Here is a 15,520-nt window from a genome sequence, read left to right as displayed (position 1 = left end):
AGAAGCCTAGTATTGGTCCTTCTTGATAGCTTTCACACTCATTGGTGATTTAATTTCAGCAGCAGCAGCATGGCGAGTCTCTCCGCCTGCACTCATCATCGACCTCTCTGCTCTAGTTAGGGCTAGGCATTTCTGTCAGATAACGCTCATAGCTGTACCTTCTGCGAGGTCTGGACTCTCCGTCACGATCACGCCGTGCCTCGTCGTGCAACGATCCTCTCGGGGTACTCTCAACACTAGAGGTCCTGGCGTCTGAATACTTACGTCGGGAGTCATGACTTGTCCTTGACGATGACGAACTGCTTCTCTTCTGTGAACGCGACACAGTTCAAGCAAACGATGACGCTTTAATTTTTTTAGATCTTTTTTTAATTTTTTGACCACTTGTCAAAGTTTTTTCAATGCCGCTCTTTTTTTCTTCTTATTGTGACGTCGATCTTCTTCCGATGAAGATTCTGTTGATGATTTAACTATTTTTAATATTTTTTCGCGACGATACGAAGTGTAGCGAAACACATAGAACAACTCTGCAAAAACAAGTGTCTCATTTTAAGACGTTTTGTCAAAGTTTCGAGAAAATTCATTTTTTGACCTGGACAGTTGAGGAATTTTGCCTCATATATAAATTATGTTTTTGACCCGTTGAAATAAAAGTATTTTTAAACATTTTTAAATGTTCCACAAATCGAAGTGAATTAATCGAAATGATAAGTTGAATGCGTATTTACACAGTAGATATATTATATTTTGTGATCCAATAGCAAGTATCACAACAATGTTCACAAGCAAAATTTTTTTCATGACGTTTTAAAATGATGGTAAAGTTCGGTTGTGGGCACTGAAATTGGTTCGGTTGTAGACGCCACTTTTATTCTTGACAAATCGTGAATTAGGTTATCACATATTTCGTTTTCTTTAACACTAATTAGATATTTTAAACCAATATTAGGTATTTAATTACGATCTATAATAACAATTAAATTGTTATTATAGATCGTAATTATGAGCTCAAATTTTGAGCTTTATAATAGGGTCAGACCAGCTCAACTGTGTTAAACTAATTTCATTGATTTTCTAAAATGTTAAAACTTTTATGAAAATCTGTAGTTCACAACAAAACAAAAAAACACTTTTAACCATTTTTTGAAATTTTTGTTATTTTCTTTGAATTAACAAAATATTACAACATTTTTTAAAAAATTAATAACTCAAAAGCCGTTTACAATAAATTAATGAAACTTACACTGATTACACAAAATTGTTCACTCCTATGAAAAAAAATAATTGCAAGATTGTAAATTTAAAAATTTCATATTTTTAATAACAATTTTAGTTAACAAATGCGTAGCATTCATATTTTTTTAAGTTAAGATATCAGATTTGATCTTATCGGTGCGCAATTTTGTAAACTTTCAATTAAAAAAATTTACTAAAAACAAATAATATTTGTTCTGTGTTATAACGATAAATTTTTGAATTTTTTATTCTACTCTCCTTCCCAAGATAATTTATACTAAACACATTAATATTTGTAACCTCTAGACTGAATTTTCCGCGACAATCAACTTTTTCCCACTGTGGAGTTGGCGCGCGTTTTTAATAAAAAATTCGTTATGTACATTCCAAATTGAAAATACCAAAATTTTCTTTTTGGGTCTTTAAGAAGAGACTACTGAGTACACTTCTTATGAGTTTCATTGCAATTGGAGGGGTAGAACACATAAATAATTAAAATTGTTTATAAAATTGTTATTAAAAATATGAAATTTTTAAATTTACAATCTTGAAAATATTTTCTTTTAAAAGAGTGAACAATTTTGTGTAATCAATGTAAGTTTCATTAATTTATTGTAAACACCTTTTGGGTTATTAATTTTTTTTTAAATGTAATATTTTGTTAATGCAAAAAAATATAACAAAAATTTTAAATTTTAAAAAACGGTTAAAAGTGTTTTTCTGTTTTGTTGCGAACTATCGATTTTCATAAAAGTTTTAAGATTTTAGAAAATCAATGAAATTTTTTTAACACACTAAATCAAAAATAAGCATGATTTACACGAAAATTTGTAAAATTCTAAATACTTTTAAAGCCATAATATACAACAATATACTTTAGCAAAAATTCAAACAGACTCTATTCGATCAAGCACAAATTTGCGTAATCCTAGGTGAGTTGAAACAGCCTATGTTACAACTCGCCTAGGTGCGAAAAACTTTGCATCGGTTCGAATAATTATTTTTTTTCTTAAATTTCAAGACTGACACAAAAAAACAAATCCATTTCAGATAACTAGGATATCCAACAGTTATTAAGGTAAATATTAGAATAACAAAAATCTAATTTGTGTCGAATAATAAAGTATCAAAATTTCTGCCAAAAACTTACTTTTAGCAATTTTTTTTCACACACATTAAATACATCTCAAAAACTTTTCTCAGGTGGTCAAGTAAATTTGCATCAAATAGTGAATAAAAAATGTAACAAATTCACGCTTTTCAAAGTTTTTAAAAGGTCATAGCTTTCGAGAAATCGGCTTTGTTACAACTCACATCGGTCTCCCCTACTCTGGTTCGATTCTACGATTATTAAATAAAGACCGTATTACTTCATAAATAGTGTCTACAATTATTTCTACAATTATTAACCTTCCGACATTTTTACATGCATATTCGACTAAGCGAAAACTTTTCAAATCTTCCTAACTTGTTTCTAAAAAATCATAAAACAATTTACAAAAATGTGTTTTTAAGCTTAAGAGAAGTACTATAGGATACAATATCGTAAAATAAAAAAAAATTGGTAAGACACAAAAAATTTACAAATATTACGCCATTTAACGTAATATTACAGAAAATTCTGACGTGATGGATCATTTTTGAAGTCAGTTTCGGATTCAGGAACGAAAAATCGGTAAGAATCATCTCCACTTTTTTTGTAACAGACATGACCATAATATTGCAGGCCTGTATTATCTAAGACGACAGCAATTGCACTCGACAAATTTGTATTCAAAATATCATTATCACAAACTTAACATTGAAATACAATAATATAATATGATATTAGTATAAGGTTCGTGAATTCTATTCACGAGTTCTCTTAAAGTGCAATTCGCCCATCAGTATGCAGGGGGTAGTTATGACATTATAAGGATGCCGATGGGGAAGCTTTCAAAGCTTCAACATTAGGTTCGAGCTTTTGTGCGTGTAAGCTAAAACGCCTGCCTGCGGATAGAGTTAATCCAACCTGATTTAACACTGCGACTTGATAGAGTGCGACGTCGTCTCGTGCTCGCCTTACGGATTACAATGGGACGGGTGTAATTATTTTCAACCAACCAACCATACCTACATTGCACCAAATGTATACATATATACATACGTACATTTAGTCAAGATTTTCAAACATAAAAGCTTCACCAGTAACAGTGGAAATTCACTTAGCAACTGCAGATAACATATATGATTCAATCTGGTACCTAACTTAGAAAATTTCGCTCTATGTAGACAAAATATACATGCAAAGAAAATTTTCTTCGTTATATTATGAAAAATTAAAATTTTGTAGTGTTTCCGTTTAAACTTATATTAATTCATATAGGGGAGAGTGGGGCAAGACGGGGTACTTAAGGTTTAAAGCGCAAAAAAACAAAAATTATCGAATATATACTTTATTATTTTTTTTGATTATCATCTTTGGGAATCAGTCTTTCGTAAAAAAGGCGTACAAAGGCCATCTGTTTCTTAAAAAAGCTTATAATTAATAATATTGAAAAAATTGAAAATCTCCTTATCTTACCCCACCGGCGGGTAAGATGGGGTACCCGTAGGGGTAAGATGGGGTTCTAAAAAAAACAACCTATTTCTGTCGACAAATTTTACAAGTAAAGGTTGCATTTTTATCTTTGACATCGACACCGGCACAACTGCTCAAAGCCCATTAGCCGCAGACAGAACAAGCAGCCCAGCCTTCATTTGAGTCTAAATAATAACCATTGCAATAGAGACAAGGTGTATTTTCCACTTTACCATCGCTAATTGATGATTTAACCTGACAAACTTTTTTCTTTTTGGCCACTTTTATTTTATTTAGTCTTGATTTAAGTAGTTTTCTTAACTTCTCTTATTTCTCTTTTCTTTTGCTTAATGTGTGTACCCCGTCTTGCCCCACTCTCTCCTACCCCATCTTGCCCCCTCCTACGAAATTGAAGAAAAAGGTTAATTACTACAATTTACGATTCAACAAAAAAAAACATATGCTTCCCTTCTTCTGTAACCCTTCCCAGTTAGAAAAAAATTAATATAGTTCATTAACTGTTATTATTAAATAATAAACGCCTCCTAAAAAAAGTGAAAAAATGACAAGAAAATCGTCGAAAACAGTTTTTTTAGTAAAACAGATAAAAGATTTGTTCTCATATGGCTTTTAGGTTTTATAAACAAGAAACTATCGTCTCGGTGCAGTATTATGTAAAATATAATCGCGACTGGTTAATTCGTTTGTTAAATAGGGCTGGTACCTCGTCTTACCCGCTACCCCGTCTTGCCTCACTCTCTCCTAGACACTGGTATTATACTGTACTTTTGTCAAAAAAAAAGATAGAGGCATTTAATAGGAAGTTTTTGGAAATCTGAAAAGTTAAACTTTAATATAGCGTTACTGTTTTTAAATTCATTTTAAAATAGTATACCTATTAAGCAACAAGGGAAAAAAGGCATTTGTTTACGATGCTTTCATGACACGAGTAAAGGCCTAGAGTGTCCTAGGAAATTGATTAGTAGAATATAAATAAACAAATTACAGAAATTATTTTAACAAATTTTTTGTGTTACCTATCTATTAAATTAATATTTATTATATTACTGATTAGTCTGTTAGAAAAATAATAAAGAATCGTAAAAATAATTAAAAAATCAGTTTACAATTTTTTTCGTTACTTGCCACAATATTATTCAAGACACAATTTTAATTTCAAGAAAAAAAATAAATTTCGTTAACTCATACTTTTAAAAATGTTTATTCATATCTTTGATTTGTACTATTTTTACAATGATTTTTTTACCCCTCGTATGCAAAATGAAATTTAATTTCTCTAAAATTTCCTTCTTTCCTTTCCCATTTTCTATTTTTAAAGAATATAATAATTTTTTTTCCAATAATCCAATTTTCTAAATTCAGTGACGTGTTATATTTCAACATTTTAAATTACACACTTCTTTGAACAACCAGTCTCACTTTTTTACACTTTTGAAAATAAATGAATTACGTGAAATCTGAACTTGTAAGGTTTTTTTGAAATAAAAGAATATCTCACGCAAAACAGAAAAGCTTTCTTTTTTTCCTTGTTAAAAAATACTTAGAAATTTAAGGGGAGACCCCACCTTAATTTTGACCCCTTTAAAATAAAATTATTGAACGAGGTAATATTTTTTTTCTTGCATCATTTTTAACCTGAAAACATATAAGACGGTCAAAAATATTTAATTTTAATTTTTGAAGAGGTTAGAATTTTTTCCTTCTGACCTATTGCATATTATTGCAAATCCATGCGAGAAGTTGTTTAGAATGGTAAAATATGCATGGAAAAAAATTTTCGTTATATTAAAAACTGTTAGAGAAGATTGATTTTTAATATTCAAATCTTTACATTTTTCCGAAATTTCGAAAGCCTTAAATCTTTAATTTTTTCCAAATTGTGTATATTTACGTAATTTGATGCTATTATTCAAAGAACATTGTTAAAATTGACATTTAGCTCATTTTCGTGGTAAATTCCATAAAAATCATAGTCCGAAGCTTTTATAGTATGCTTTATATATACCGAAATAAATGCAAAAAGCCATGATTTTTATAGTTTTTACCATGAAAATGAGCTAATTGTCAATTTTAACGATGTTTTTTCGACTCAGAGCATCAAATTGGAAAAAAATAAAGGTTCAGGACTTCCGAAATTTCGGCAAAATTTAAAAATTTGAATATTAAAAATCGATCTTCTCTTACAGTTTTTAATATTTTTTAACGAAAATTTTTTTCCATGCATATTTTACCATTCTTAACAACTTCTTGCATGGATTTGCAATAATATGCAGTAGGACAGAAGAAAAAAATTCTAACCTCTTCAAAAATTAAAATTAAATATTTTTGACCATCTTATATGTTTTCAGGTTAAAAATGATGCAAGGAAAAAAATATTACCTCGTTTAATAATTTTATTTTAAAGGGGTCAAAATTAAGGTGGGGTCTCCCCTTAATCAAGCATTTCATTTTACTTCAAACTTATGTACACGGAGAAAAATGGATAGTTAAATTTACTATCTAGATAATCAGGGTGACGATCTTGGATACTTAACTATAGGACTACCATCTAGATAGTTAAATTTACTATCTTGGGATAATCAAACTTACATACTAACTGCCATTATCCAAGATGTTTACTTTGACTATCCTAGATAATAAACGCAAGTTGCTGTGTTTATACACATCTAAATTGATCAATAAGAAATATTTAATGATAAAAGTTAATTTTTTTTAGAAATTAGTGAACATTTGTCCTGAATAAATAATTTTTTATGGAAAATCTGAAAATTTTAAAGAACAAAATACATTAATTTAACGGTACCCTTGAAATGTTTAAATCCTTTTGACAGGTTTAAAGGTTATGTTGCTAATCGTAAGTTTTATATATTTTTTAAGCAATATTATATCTGAAATTCAGTATAAAAAAACTTGGCAGTGTTTTTAAACTTCGAATAATATAAAACTGCATAACGGTGTTCGATGGTCTCTTAAATTTCTCGATAATGTGCGACTAGCAGTTATCACCCAACAAACACGGCACTGACCGATTCAAATGACGTGAAATTGGTAAACATTCATTTTCTAACAAATTTTTCTCTGTTCACAGACACTTTTTACAAAATCTGACAACGTACATTTATCACAAATGTTTTTAATTGTCTGAATTCAAAAGATTTTGACAATTCCTGTAGAAACGCGGTTGCAGGATTGGAATTACCATAGCAATGTAATGCGAATCATCTTGACAGCTGATCCTTTACGCACGCTGCATGCTTCTGCCCTCTAATGGCAAAGTGGCTGCAACATACGTCTTGCCGCCTGTCATTACATTCCTTTTGTATTTCCAATCCTGTAACCGCGTTTCTGCATGGATTAACAAAATCTTTTGAATGCAGACAATTAAAAACATTTGTGACAAATGTACGTTAAACTTAATTTTTAATCGTTTAAATTACTTTTCTCTTATTTTGGTCACATTTTGAACATTTATCAAGGGATTCTGTGCAGTTTTCATGCAGCTAAAAATTTCAAATACTGCACTGAATTCAATCTTCACTCAATGTCGTTTGATTGTAACTTTCGACTCAACCTACAAATATATCTCCATCTCTGGTGTCAAGTAGATGAATTATTTTGTTCTCAGACATTTTTAATTTGTTTTTCTTTAATATTTCTTAAGTATATAACATTAACATAAAAATTTTTAAATAAAAGTCATTAATGGCCATCTCACCCAATATTACATGACAAAAGTAAACATCAAAATATTAAATAAATAAAATAATTTTTCCATTTATTTTTTGTTTATATCAAAGCGTGGGTTATGCACTACTCAATAAAACTTCAAATTAAAAAACCGGTAAAAAATAACAATATGGCAATAAGAAATCTGAAATTGTTAAATTATTTTTGACCCATGCAAAAAAATGTAGAAGGATTACGCTTACATTTTCACTGTTTTTCAACAATTTGTTGTTTACATTTATTAGTAGTCACAAAAGGTTGAAAAATACCCATAATAAGTGACATTTATTAAGAAATTCTGTAAAATATTTCAACTGGCCATCTCTCCCATATGGCCATCTCCCCCGGACTTACCCTATATGTTCAATTTCCAATAAAGTTAAAAGAGTGAATATTTTTGGTAATTAAATTAAAAGTGAAATTTAAATGTACTTAAATTAAATGTTTCTGTTATTATACACTAATTTTATAAACTGTACTTTAGTACATTTAACCAATACCCAGTGAGAAATTGCCAATAGACTTTAATCGGTCCAATATCGGTCCAATATTGGTTGCCGTGCTGGGCGCCGATTGACTCCCAATATTGGACCAATATGGGCTGATGCTTGGGATGTAACGGCATCGCCAATCATCGGTTGTCAATATTGGTCCAATATTGGCCGAATATTGGCAACCAAGAGAAAAAAATTTTTTTAAATAAATTTTTTTAAATTAAATAATAATAATAAAAAATTAATGTTTATAATTTTTGTTTAATATATTTATTTGTTTAATTATTTATTTTTAATAATTCATGTAAATAATAAATAATTTATTATTTATAAATTATAATTATTTAAAAATGCAGCAGCTATTAGAAAATAGCATACTGCAAAAAAATTCTATCATTGAAAAATCAATGATAGGCGAGAGAAATCCGCGTCTTTAAATAGATTCGCAGATGATAGACAAGAGATATCCGCGTCATTAAACGGATTCGCAGATATACTCTGGTCTCGCGACGAATCTCTCGATACTTATATACACTGGAGTCGCCGTGTCAGTTGCGAGAACGGTTACAGCGTCCCTCTTGCGGCAGAGATAAGAATTGTCACGTAAACTGCTAAATCGCTTTACCGACCGCCTTATTATACCCGCAGTTTACGTGACAATTCTTATCTCCGCCGAAAGAGGGACGCTGTAACCGTTCTCGCAACTGACACGGCGACTCCAGTGTATATAAGTATCGAGAGATTCGTCGCGAGACCAGAGTATATCTGCGAATCCGTTTAATGACGCGGATATCTCTTGTCTATCATCTGCGAATCTATTTAAAGACGCGGATTTCTCTCGCCTATCATTGATTTTTCAATGATAGAATTTTTTTGCAGTATGCTATTTTCTAATAGCTGCTGCATTTTTAAATAATTATAATTTATAAATAATAAATTATTTATTATTTACATGAATTATTAAAAATAAATAATTAAACAAATAAATATATTAAACAAAAATTATAAACATTAATTTTTTATTATTATTATTTAATTTAAAAAAATTTATTTAAAAAAATTTTTTTCTCTTGGTTGCCAATATTCGGCCAATATTGGACCAATATTGACAACCGATGATTGGCGATGCCGTTACATCCCAAGCATCAGCCCAATGATGACCGATGATCGGTCTCTTGGCTCCCAATATTGGACCGATATTGGACCGGTGAGAAATTTCTCACTGGGTAGTTCCATTTTAGTGAATGAAAATATAATTATAATTAATTTCGCTGTAAAGGTATTTGCTAAATATTTTTAGTCAGATTTTGTATATTTGTTGTTAAGGGGATATCAATGTCGATTGGATTTTTAGATTGAGCTTCAATGGGAAAATCGCATCGACTTTGACATTCCCTTAAAGCCAAAAACGCCCTCAGGGGCTAAATATTAAGTGTATTTTTTCTATTTTTCGTGTGTTTCGGGTTTATATGTTTAAAAATTATTTATTTGACATAAGGCAAGTACCCCAGGTAGAAATTGACGACCGGGATGGTACTGGCCCGGTACAAACGGCGGATTATAAGTGCCGGGACAGTACCGGCATAAGACCGTACTTTTTACCGTCTCGGTACCGGCAAATTGCCGGATGATAACTGCGGCAGGTATCCGGCATACGTACCGGGCCGGTACCGAATTGTCCACCGGGGCGGTACTGGCCCGGTTGTTGTTGGAAGGCATTTAGTGCCGGTTTATTACCAGCTGCACAACCGGCTAGGTACCGGTCCAGTACCGGCATAAATCTGTTCATTCCACCGGCGCAGTACCGGTAAATTGCCGGATGATAACTTCGGTAGGTATCCGGCAACCGTACCGGGCCGGCACTGATGAATATCTGACACAGTACCGGGCCGTCACTAAAAAACAACCGGTGTGGTACCGGGCCGGTTAAAAAAATTACATTTCAGTCTGATTAATTTTTTAATTATTATTATTATTATCAATTTTATAATTAATTTTAAATTCGAAACAGTGAATATATTAAATGCTGAAACAGAGAAACATAAACAATTATAGAAAAATCTGAAGACTCGAGGAATTGAACTCAGGACCCTGAGGCTGCAAAGTCGACACCACATCCGCTAACCTAAACCTGCATATGGAAAGTAAATGCAAAGTGAGCTTATAAAGTCCAACCGACATTCCACCTGGCAACAGTACCGGGCCGGCATTAATATTCAACCGGTGCTGTACCGGGCCAGTATTTGTATTTTTAAATTTATTTTAATTCAATTTAAATCATTAAAAATAAATAAATAAAAATAGTAATTATAAATAATAATAACCGCCCTATTCACCGGCTAAATACCGGGCCGGCACTAAAAAGCAACCTACTCGGTATTAATATAATTGCCGGCATAACTAACTAATTAATTTATTATTAATAATTAAATTAATAAATTAATTAATAAATTAAATTTCAAATTTTTTTCTTTTCTTTAATTCTTTTTCTGATAGTTTAACATTGGCAAACAACCGGGAGGACACTGGGTTAGTACTAATATTTTTGTCGGCAAAACTTCTGTGCCAGTAGAAAGCATTAAGTAAATTTTTGTGCTGGGCCGGCTCAAATATTATCACCGGCAAATCTCCTTCGTCCGTATAAAAACAAAACCAAATGGTAGTACTGGGCCGGTACAAAAATTATCACCAGCAAATCTCCTTCGTCCGTATAAAAACAAAACCAAATGGTAGTACCGGGCCGGCGCTGGGACGGTACAAATATTATCACCGGCAAATCCCCTTCATCGGTATAACAACAAAATCAAATGGTAGTACCGGGCCGGTGCTGGGCCGGTAAAAATATTATCACCGGCAAATCTCCTTCGGCGGTATAAAACAGAGCGAAATGACAGTACCGGGCCGGTGCTACGCCGGTGCTGGGCCGGTAAAAATATTATCACCGGCAAATCTTCTTCGGCGGTATAAAACAGAACGAAATGACAGTACCGGGCCGGTGATGGGCCGATGAAAATATTATCACGGGCAAATCTTCTTTGGCGGTATAAAAACAGAAGTAAATTATAGTACCGGGCCGGTGCTTGGCCAGATATTTTTTATAAACCGGCCCGGTACACTACCAGTACCGGTACAAATCCACATTTACCACCGGGCCGGTACTGGGCCGGTATTTATTTTATATCCGGCCCGGTACCTTTACAACCGGTTCGGTACCATGCCGGTTGTTAGTGCTGGCATATCTCCAACTTTTTTGCCTGGGACTTGGTCAAAAAACCAGACCGTTCACGTGAAATATACCCATAATTTTTTTTTTTAATTCATTAACTTTATAACTGTTCTAAAGCTATTGTTAAATAAACGCAGATGTTTTATTAACTAAATTACCACTGGTAATTCTACTACTTAACACCTATCAGAAAGTAGTTTTAGTAGGCTAGAAATAAAATTGAACATTTAGCCCCAGCATGGGGTTAAATGTAAAAAAAACAAAATTTCGAAAAAAGGACAAAACATGTATTTTACGCGGAACAAACAGTTTATTCAAATTTTGTTTGCTTATAAAGTTTTTAAAAAAAGAAGTTTTTTTCAATAATTGACGTATAATAACAGATTTTTGTAATTTTACCAAAAAATTATACTACAATAAAATTTAAAATATAAACACAATAATTGCAACATTTTTAGAAAATTTTGTTACTTGGGTAACTGGGTTTTCCAATCTTCAATCGACGTCTAGGTTTAGAATTTTGATATTGTTACTTCCTTGAATTTGAAACTGGGTCGATATAGTATAAGTTTCATCTTCATATTTAGTGAAATGACTTGCTGATGATTGACAATTGTTTCATGCTGGGTCAGGGCCCGTGTAGGTCAATTTTTGCACGGGGGGAAGATTTCCTCACGGGTATTACTTCTTGCTTGTAATTATTTTTACACTAAATTTATGTTCTTCTTTTAATAACATGGATATAAAACTATTTTTTCTTCATATCTTTTTTATTTTTAATTTACTTTACTTTATTTATTAGCTATCACAGCTAAAAAATTAGCTGTGAGATCTAATTATAGCTGCATTAGCTAACAATAATTGATATTTGTTGTTACAATTACTAATTGTTTTATTAATAGTCGATAAAATAGTTTTACTAATTTATTTAGTAAAATAGATAACTAGCAATTAGTGAAATTTAACAAACAATTAGTCATAATATTATACTAAACAAAAAGGACAAAAGTTGTACATGAAAATTACTAATTAATAAGTAAAATTTTACTATTTAAATATAATCACTAATATAATTACCAGTGATGGGACGAAGAACGTTCCAGCAATGGCATATTAATGGCAAATATTTTGAATCATTAATGGCAAATTATAATTGCCAGTAATAAAACGTAACTCGCCTCAGAAATGGCTCATTAATGGATAAAATTTTTTCATTTTGCTTTCTCGATTTTACATGAGCGTAGCAAAGTGGTCAGAGTGTTAGGCTTTGGTGCATCAGATTGAGGTATTGATCCCCGCGAGTGGTATGAGTGGCCAATGATTGGCCATTAATGTCTGTCGACGCCTACCCGCAATTAACACCACAAGAATCGGACCAATATTGTCTGCCAAGGCTGGGTGCCAACTTTTCAATGCTGGGCCGGTATTGGACAGGGTTAGTTTTCGTACTTGGATACAGAGTAATACAAAAATAGTTGATGTAAAATGTTAATAATTAGTTCAATTTTCAGGAATGTAAATAAAAAAGGATCAATATTAAAAGGAAACAAATTATGATAATCGAATAGTTAATCATACAGGTATATTGGATGTTTCTTGAAAAGTATCATTAACAAGTGCATTTTCGTGTTTTTGCAACAAACTTTACTTTAGAACCGCAGGCGTAAACCGAAGCGAACACTCATATATAACGTAAATCTCATACATAAAAGTTTCACGACTCAGGGCGTAAACCAATTTCGAGATTTTGAGTTGTTTTATGCTTTGAATTTATATATACATAAACACATCCATACATTTACAGGACAACTGTAAATTAAAAAAATGTTTATACAACAATTTTAATAATTACCTATATTAAATGTAACAACAGAATCTTGTTTACAGAACAAAATTGTTTTCTTTTCTCTAAATCCATATACCTACTAATTTTGGACTGAAAATATAAAGAAATTTTTTAAATATTTTACATTTCTCCATTTCTAAATCTTTAAAATGAATAAAAATATTTTTGTTTAAAAAAAATGTTTAAACATTACTGCTCCCATAAGGATCGAATACCTAACGGATGTAAATGAAATAATATTTGTAATAAAAAAAAATGGAATTTAAAGAAGAAGTAAATTAAATTTGTTCATTTGCATTTATAAAAATTTGGAACATATTATTTTAATAAGAAGACTCTCTCTCTCTCTCTCTCTCTCTCTCTCTCTCTCTCTCTCTCTCTCTCTCTCTCTCTCTCTCTCTCTCTCTCTCTCTCTATATATATATATATATATATATATATATATATATATATAAACCGAGGGGATGTTTTAAAATTATCAATGAAAGCCTCGTAAATTTCAAAAGTAACACAATTTGTGAAATCGCAATTCCGTTGACAAAATTACAAAACGTGGTTTAATATCACAGATATAAAATACCAGTTGCTGGGAAAATATTGAACCAACTCTTTTTTCCAAGGGATAATTTACAACTTTTGTCTCAACTCAAAGTGAAGTTCTCTTTTTCTCAATAAGAAAAAAAGAAGCAGTGGAAGTATAAATCTAATAAAAAAGATTATTTCCAAAATTGCGTAATAGAATATTTTGGTTAAAGTTTTACGAACACGAGATACCCAATGGGAAACAGCCATTAGTCTACCATTGGTGCATTAATGGCCCAATATTGGAAGCCATTGGTTTTCGGTAGGTTTATTATTGGCACTTAATAATGGACCACTAATGGTAAAATCGTGGGATGTCCACGCCGATGCCAATAATTGGCAACCATTATTTGCACATTATTGGCTGCCATTAAAAAACCAATAATAAAAAAAATTTTTTATTAAATTTTATTAAATAATAAATTTATTTATTTAATAATAATTATTATTATTATTATTTTTATTTATTATTATTAAAAATATTAATTTTTTTAATAATTTTTTTATAGAAATGGTTATTACCCCCACAGCACCGAAACTTTCCTAAAAATTTATTAAATATTTACTTACAATATTCGGAATATTAAATTGCAATGTTTATTGAAAGTTGTGTACAGATTTAAATGTCCAGATTAAATAAATATTTAGCGCGAAGCTTTCCTGAACATTTCAATAAAATCTTCGCATAATTATAATAATAATAATAATAATAATAATAATAATAATTATAATTATAATTATGCGAAGATTTTATTGAAATGTTCAGGAAAGCTTCGCGCTAAATATTTATTTAATCGGGACATTAAAATCTGTACACAACTTTCAATAAACATTCCCAAGTAGAAATGTAATACTGGCATAGTATTGATCTTGTACTGACTGCCAGTATTGCAGTACTGACTCCAGTACTAAGTCAGTACTGGGAAAACCCTGGCTGGTAACGCTGTCCAGTACTGATTTTTACCGGCGGTCAGTATAAGCTCCTTATTTAGTTATTAAAGCATGGGGAGTAATTTATTGAATACTAATAATTATTATTAGTATTAATTATTATTAATTAATTATTAGAATTCCTTTTATTAAAATAAGTTTTAAAAAAATATTTTTCTTATTTTTTGATTATTTATTTAAATCTTATTTATTTAAATTAATGACTAAATTATTATTATTACTGGTTATTAATTATTTAAACTTATACTTTATGTAACACTGTTAAGAATTATACACAAAACACTTAAAACTAAGACGGAAAAATATCGCACGCACGGGGGACCGAACCCTAGACCTCGAGGACGCAAGTCGAATACACATACCGCATAGCCACGCAAGCTCGGGAGTTATCTCGCATAAACTTCCTTTTGAATTGTGGGACCGATATATACAGTGCTTTAATAATAAATCCACTGCATATTATATTTATTTCAAGAAAAATTATTATACATATATCTTTATATACATTTTATCAAGTCATTATGTAGTAATTAATAGATAAATCATAATAATATGTTAAAAATTATTAATATAATTATTTATTTATTATTTATAATCTAATTATTTATTAAAATAATAATAAAAAAAAATTTATTTAAGAAAAATTTTTGTTAAATAAATAAATAAAAATATATATACAGCTTTAAAAAATAAAATTTTTTTTATTATTAATAATACGTAATAATTCTAAAAATAATTAATTAATAATAATTTATTATTATATTATTAAAATATATCTATTAGTTAATAATAAATTAATAAAATGTTTGATATTATTGTTGATGAATAATGTTTTTACAAATCTTTGCAAATATTTTAATTGTTAATAAATCAAACGA

At 30.4% G+C, this 15,520-nt stretch overlaps 1 protein-coding gene across 1 annotated transcript in view; it reads left to right on the top strand.

Annotated features, from left to right (window-relative positions):
- Positions 1–15,520, top strand: part of LOC122498329 — a 171,964-nt gene that overhangs the window by 98,230 nt on the left and 58,214 nt on the right. The gene's annotated exons all lie outside the window — the stretch shown is intronic.

This window comes from Leptopilina heterotoma, unplaced genomic scaffold (assembly GCF_015476425.1).
Source record: "Leptopilina heterotoma isolate Lh14 unplaced genomic scaffold, ASM1547642v1 Lhet_146, whole genome shotgun sequence".
NCBI lineage: Eukaryota > Metazoa > Arthropoda > Insecta > Hymenoptera > Figitidae > Leptopilina > Leptopilina heterotoma.
The sequence above is the reverse complement of the archived record's forward strand: the minus strand, read 5'-3'. Positions and strand labels throughout refer to the sequence as shown.